Source organism: Pistacia vera, unplaced genomic scaffold, assembly GCF_008641045.1.
Source record: "Pistacia vera cultivar Batoury unplaced genomic scaffold, PisVer_v2 Contig25, whole genome shotgun sequence".
NCBI classification, from domain to species: Eukaryota; Viridiplantae; Streptophyta; class Magnoliopsida; order Sapindales; family Anacardiaceae; genus Pistacia; species Pistacia vera.
Window position 1 is genome coordinate 1212870 of NW_022196057.1, and position 8041 is coordinate 1220910.

Genomic DNA, 8041 nt, shown 5'->3' on the forward strand with positions numbered 1-8041 from the left:
TTATCTTGTTGGCACATAAGACAAGTTCTCACAAATTGCTCCACATCGTCCCTCATTTGTGGCCAATAATAGGCTGCCTCTAATAGTACTTAGGTACGCCTTTGTCCTGGATATCCAGCCCATTTGGTGTTGTGACACTCCTTTGTAGCAACTGCTGAAAACTAGTACAATGCATGCAATTTAACAATAGAAAATTGGGCCCAAAGCTTTCTTTTCATTACTAAACATGTGTCTTTTATACATAAAGAGTACTGTTTACAAAAAATGTATTTTAAAAGACAAAACAGGGGAAACAGTGTAGCTATCTCTCTCCGCTTGCCGACGCCCCTCCGACTGCATCACCTAGAACCTGCATCCACAAAGGAAAATAACGGGGTGAGCACAAAATAATGCTCAGTAAGTAAAACTCTCTCTCTATCTGTCTGTCCCCGTATGAATAACTTTTAATTCTTTCCTTACACTATTTCTGATTCTATTTCTGTTTCTAATAACATCATGGCCTCATCTTACCGGAGGTACGGCCGGATGGCGTTCACACAGCACCATTTCACTCTCTATGGCTATCGGGTGGAATTCACACAGTACCAACCCGTTCTTAGTGACTACCGAGTGAGGATCACAAAGCACCAACTCGGTTCCTCCTAACTATCGGGTGGAGGTCACCTAGCACCTACCCGTTCCTCATGGATATTTTGGGTAACGATCACCAAGCATTTACCCGTCTCTAGTCACTATCGGGTGATGATCACAAAGCATCAACCCGCTTCTACTAGCCATTGGATGATGATCACAAAGCATCAACCTACATATCTCTTAACTAATCGGGTAGTGGTCACAAAGCATCTACCCATTCCTATTACTCATTGGGTGACGATCACTAAGCATCGACCCATCTCTAAGGGCCATTCGGATGATGATCACAAAGCATCAATCCGATTCCCATAACGGTCGGGTGATGATCACAAAGCATCATCCCAACTATACTACTCTTCTAACTCATTCTATTGTAGCATTTTTCAATGCTCTCTACCCTTAGAGTAATTTTACCCACTAAGCTCTCTACTCATAGGGTATTTCTAAACACAAAGTTTCCTACTCTTTCTTAGGTCACTTTTCAATGCATATAACAATGCACATGGATGATTCATCTCTACTAATGCACTTGTGAAATGCCAACATGCAATGTTGCAAGAATTAAGGTTCATTACTCACACTCAATTCTCTATTAGACATTTCATCAAACAACTCATGTGCACTATAAAACTCTATCATAGCCATGAATCTAAAACTTTTCCTAACCATCCAAAATGGGGAAAAACCCCTTCACAAAGTCATAATAACCTGTCAAATAACACACTTCCAAAAAGGGTTCCATAACACCCCTTCAAATCCATCTCAACTACCTTGCCAAACCAACAACCCATTTCTCATATTTGCAAGGTAATAACATTCACAAAGCATAGAAATTTCTATTTAATCCTTCATACATGCCATATTACATGTATATCACATACATACATCAAGTCTATCAAAACCCTAATCAAGAAATTTCATAAATCTCAACTTGGGTTGGGTTTTACTTACCTTGTTATGGAGAGACTTCACCAACTCTTCCTTTCACTTGTTTAGCTTGACTTTTCCTCTAATCTTAACCAAAAGAATGAAAACTCTCAAACTTCAATATAAACCAAAACTCACAAATCACACAACTTAAGGAGAAATCCTTACCTTAGGAAGCCCTAGGTTGCTTTTCTACTCCAAATCACTTCAAAAACCCCTTGAAAATCCTTGATCAAAAGAGAAGAGAAGTTGAGAGGAGAAGAATGAAGAGTTGCATTTGAGAAGAAGAAAATGAGGGGTCTCTTTGATTCTAATTCCCTTTTAATGAAATTTATATCAAAGCATTCCCATTTTGCCCTTATTCTTCTTTAGGAATTCCATCCAAATCCTTTGATTCATTACAAACTCACCCCTATATCAACATATTCTCCATGAAAGTTCCTTACAATTAACTCTCCACTTTTCCTACTAATTAGGGGTAGAATGGTCAAATTGTCCTTAGGAAAGAAAATATCTAAAACTCAATCAACATTTTATTCGGCCTGTCGCCGCGGCGAAGAAACTTCTGTTGCCGCGGCGAAACTGTCCAGCAGCTTCCCTGTGGCTTCAACCTATCTTCGCCGCGGCGAAGATTCTTCTTCGCCCCGGCGAAGCATGGCAGACTGAACTTCTTCTGTTTTCAACCAATTTCAGGGCAATCATTCAACACAACACTAAATCAAACAATAATACCAAAAACCAACAGAGCGAAAGAGGAAACAATAACTATGTACCTCAAGTGGGGCGTTACATCCTTGATCAAGTTCCTCCATAAATTTCCCTACTTCAGAACATACACCCTTCTCCTTTTGGTGTAAAAGAGGTCATCTTCTACCTAAAAACATTTGGTCTTGCCATCTTGAGCTAGGGAGATGAGTTGCTTAGCCAATGTGTCATGCTCGAGACCTTCTCTTATGAGCTTGTGGGCAGCACCCGTGTCTTATAAGGCTTGAACTTTCTTCCCATTGATGGTGGCTTCAACATGCATGAGGGACTTATCTTGAACTTTAGGTTGTGCAAGCTTTACCTTCAAGGGATTAAGAAGTTGGAGGCACCCCATGTTTGCAATTTTGGATGCAGGTGTCTCAGTTTGTCTCTCTTCGAACATGGCATTGAAGGCCTTGCACTTGGGGTAATCTCAGATCCAATGATCCCCATCGCAGAGATAACAGTTTTCTCGATGCTTGTATTCCTTCTTGCCATCCTTCTGCCATTACTTCTTATAAGGCGGCTTGTCTCCCTTTTCTCGGTGGTGAGATGGTTTTTCTCCTTTCCCTCCCCCATATTTACCGTAATCCTCTTGCCATTTTTCATCGACTTGGACGATTCGCCCTTGCGGAACTCAACAAAGGTGTTGGCTTTAGTAAGCGCTGTGGAGATGTTGCCAACTTGACGCCTTTAGAGCTCTCTTTGTGCCTAGGGTTGGAGCCCCTCCATAAAATTGAATAGCAAATCTTCCAAGTTCATATTGTCAACTTAAAGCATAAGTTTAGAGAACTCATCCACATACCTAGAAATAGGTCTTGTGTGCTTAAGTTCCCGCATCTTCTTCCGTGCTTCATATGCTACATTACCAGGGAAGAATTGCTTCTTGATCTCACACTTAAGTAACTCCCAAGTGTTAATGATGCATGTACTTGTACAATCTCAGCATGTTTCCGTTGCCACCATGCAATAGCATGATCCTCAAGGTACCCGGTTGCAATGTTCACCCTCTCTTGCTCACTTTGGACATTACTAGCTTTTAAGTACCTTTCCATGGACCATAGAAAGTTCTCCAGCTCTTGGGCATCCCACTTTCCCCCATACTTCCGTGGTCTTGGAACTTTGACTAGATGCGGCATTGGTGACGACCCTATTTACCACCGCCTTCTTGCAAAATTCCTAATCGCCCTTGCTTTCCTCTAGACTCGATCGGAGCTCTTCCACTTGAGCTTGTAATGCCCTAAGGGAGTCTAACACACCGATTGGAACTCTGCAAAAGCTTGGTACTTCTCGGCAACATCTTGGCGAAACTCTCGCATGGTTTCGACCATGCCTTCCACATTGTCCATCTTTTGATCGACGACGTCGAGGTGATCCTTCACTTCGGCAACATTCACCTCGTTGCGTATCACCCGTGCTTCTATGGAGGCCATCACATCCATGGACTTGTCCTTCCCTCCTCGAGAGTTCTTCTTAAAAGGATTGGGGTTAGGATTGGCCTCCCTTCCCCTTTGCTCTTCATGGCAAACTTCGAATGACATCTCAAACCAAGAATCTTCCTACTCTGATACCAAATGTCACGACTAGACTATTTCCCTTCGGACTCGTGCGGCCTTAGGTGCCAATCTCCCAATGATTGCCCTAAGTTAGCCTTACTCGCTCATGCTTCTAGTCTTGCGAATAAGAGAACACTCACACAAACTCATTCACAAGAGATGCTAGAAGAAAACTCTTTACTAATGATAGAAAGCTTTACAATTCTTGGATGGTTTGGCCAAATGAAGGCCTCCCCCTTTTGTAGTAAATAGAGCTTACAATGGACGGTCTAGATCTTCCATAATCAATGGTGGAGATTAGCTCACTCCAAACTACCACCTATCAACTACTATCTACCAACTACCGTATTAATTACAAGATTCTAGCATATACAAGAGTATTTTAGAAGGTTCTAGAGTGTCGAGGTGACGCACACCAAGTGTTAGATGAAATGCTTGAGAGGTGTCACACTGTGCCTTATGGCGCACAGGCAATTGCTTGCTGCCTATGGCCAAGCCACGTGCCTACTGCTAGCCACAGTAGGCAGGTGTTTTTGCACCTGCTTGTTGCCTACTATTGGTAAGCAAGCCCATGTGCCTACTGCTAGCTGCAGTAGGCAGGTGCTTTTGCACTTGTTTCTTGCTTGCTACTTCCTGCGCAAGCAGGCTACCCTCGTGAGTGGTTGTGAGTAGCCTGTGGGCTGCCTACATGCAAGCAGCCCACGACAAATTGATTTCCCGCACATCGCAACATGCGAAAAGGCCTAGAAACACTCCCCACACATTGCTATGTGAAGGAATTTAAGTAGGAGCCACCTATGCGGCATTTCTCGTGCTGTAGCAACTTAGTTGTGTAATTTCCCCGAGCAAACATCCCACATACAGGTAGATCAAGAGGATTTGATTTCTTGCACATCACAGCGTGTGAGTAAACCCCAAGAGTCCACACACATGTTGTTGCATGTGAGACTTTGAGTGGGCGTTACTTGGCCATCGATCTTTAGGTTTGTAGGTACTATTTTAGGCGCATTCCCGAGCGACCAGTCAAGAGGATTATGTCAAATTTGAGGCAAATGAATTCTGATTGATAAATAGTTCATGCCATCTTCAAAAGCTGGTAAAAGAATCTAGAAAATCTTGAAAGTCGTGACTATGTATTAGGGACCAAATTGTAAATTTTCAAAACTTTTGGACCAAAAATGATTTTGCAAATACCCAAGGATTAAATTGATATTTTACCTTTTAATTCAAAACTTTTGTTTTAAATGTATGCAATGTGTTTGTTATTGCATGGTGCCCGGTACATAAGCTTTAAACATGTGGGTGATGTTTAATTTTATTTTGGGTTTTCGAATGGTTGTATTTTTAAAAATAGGGCATGCATGTCCTGCCTTTCTCCTTTTTCTCAATGTACTTCTTTTCTCACCTCACTCCCCTCAAATGTAACTAAAGGTTTATGATTTTATTGATGTAAAATTAGAATAGGTTTGAGTTTTATTATAATGTACTTGAAGACAAAGCAGAGGAGCGACTTCTTTTGTTGGAAGCTCGAATGCGACCATTCTTGAAGGCTCATGTTATTTTATAATTTTAAATGTTTCCCCTAGGTTAATCCATCGATTCCTCTAGGCTAGGGGAAACCAGTTTTTAGTTAGGCAATGAACCGACACATTTAGTTTCTTTATGCTTAGTATGCATACTAAGTGCGTATGCTATGGCTTTAACATGCTAATAAAGATAAAATTGGTGAGACTAATAATAATAAAACCCTCAAGAAGTATATTAAGTCATTAGTTAAAAGCCTTCCATCATCATGAGTTTAATCAAACTACTATTCGTTGGACCCTTGTTCGCCAAAACGAAGGATACGCTTCTACTAGTGAGAGGTTAAACTTCATTGGAGTTTTCATTAATGATGATGGGTCGACTTAAATGATGTGTTTTGCTTGTTCACCAAAGCAAAGGTTGATAAACACGTCACAGGCATAGTAGAGAAGTACACTTATCGAGTGTACGTGGTGACATGTAGTGTCTACTCTACTGATATGGAGAATTACACTTGAGGACAATGGTTGGTGCCATTGAATTGTGTAATTGGTTTGTTGGCTTAGTTTGCATTTGAGGTCATTGGTTGGTGCTATCGACAGGTGTAAATTAAGTTTGTTGACCTACCTAATCAACCCATTTTGGTTTGTCTGTTGAAGCAAAGGTTTGAAATAGGCTAGATGGGATCTCAATCCACTAAGAAAGCCAATAGGCTTTCCTGGGTTAATAGTGAGGGCTATTAACTTGAAGAAAAATAGTGGGAGCATTTGTTTAATTAAAGACCTCTTTAAACAAATGACTATGACATGAAATTAATTCTATCATATTTGCACTTGTAGAATCATATCAAAATGGACAAGTCCAATTTAATGTTGCAATCTTTAATTGAAAAATGAACACAGGCTGGATGGTAGTAATTTTACGGCCTAGTATAGAAATCTTTGGATTGTACTTGAGTGAAAATAAATACCATCGATCAGGATCTATCTCAAGAGCTTGATGATAACATCACTTAGAAACAGTTGTTAAGGTGCAAGATGGATGAGGGTGCCAAAGTTGGCCCTCATGTACTCAGGATGATTGGGTATATTGTGAGGCTTAAGACTTTGGGTTTTGGTTTGGATAATAACTTAGCAACCAACTTAGTCTTGTAGTCCTTACCTTATTATTATTCTTAGTTCATGGATAATATGAACATGAATGAGAAGACTCTCCCTGAGCTCCTTACTATTTTAAGGACTGTAGAGCAAGACATTAAAAGGTCCAAACGAGTGTTGATAGTTGACGATGGCATTGGTGAAAGGAAGGTAAAGGCAACGATAAGGCTAAGGCTCAATCTAAGCCCAAGCCCAAATCCTAAGATACTCTAAAGCTTGTGGGAGGCATTAGTAAAGGTGGCAAGGTTGTTTCCTTCTATTATGGCAAGCCTAGCCATTGGAGGAAACGCTACAAGGGCTCCCTAAAAAAGAATTTGAAAGCTTATATATCAAGTATGCTAATTATTGAGTTTAACCTGTCTCTTGTTACATCTTGTGTCATTGACACTAGGTGTGGTTCTCACATTTTGCCAATGTGTAGAGACTATAGTAGAGTAGATAGCTCACAAAAGAGAGGTGAACTTACAAGTTGGACATGTAGTACATGTTGCTACATTAGCTGTAGGGACCTACTGTTTATCTTTACCTACGGGGTTGATCTTAGAACTTACAAATGACAATTATGTTCAACCAATTTCAAATAATTTTGTTTCTATGTGCACTTTGGATAAATGAGAATATTGTTTTGATTGCAAAGGATTATTGTCTTTTGGGTTGAATAATATTCTTTATGGAACTGTTTTATAATAGTTTATAAGTTCTTAGATTAAACAATAAGGAAAATCTCAAAGTAATAACTATGCCAAGTATGGCAGATTAAGTTAAACATACCTCATTTTAGGGCTATGCCCTAGAAGCTGCTACTCACACACTGAATTGCATGCTGTTAAAGTCAATAAATAAGACTCTATATGAACTATGAAGTGGGCATAAATCCACGTTGTCTTATTTGAGAATTTGAGGTTGCAAGGCTTATGTCAAGAAATTGATATGAAATAAGCTTGCCTTGAGATCTAAAAAATATATCTTTGTGGGGCATCTAAGGAAACTAAAGGATACTACTTCTACCATCTAGACTAGCACAAAATACTTGTTACTTATACTGGGGTCTTCTTGGAAAAGGAATCTCTTCAAAGTGGGAGGAAGATAAAACTTTATGACATTCTGATTCCACATGATATATCAGATGAAAGACGGGTTGATGTGCCACAAGAAGTGGTTGAACATCATGAGGAGGTTGCTCCATAGCATATGGAACAAAGTGAACCACATCAAACTACATAGAAACTGTGTGGATTTGGTAAAGTACATTGCGAGCCCGAGAGTTTTGGATTTCTCGTGACTTAGTAGGACAATGTACTAGTTTAACAAGACGATGTACCTAGAATCTACATTAATGTTGTATTGAATCCAGGTTCTACTAAATGGCTTAAAGCCATTAAATCTGAGATGGACTCCATGTACCAGAACCAAGTATGGACTATAATCAAACACCCTTGATCTTGGGTTTTGAGAAATATTGGAGACATTTTTTAATTTTATTTCGCTACGTAAACCCCA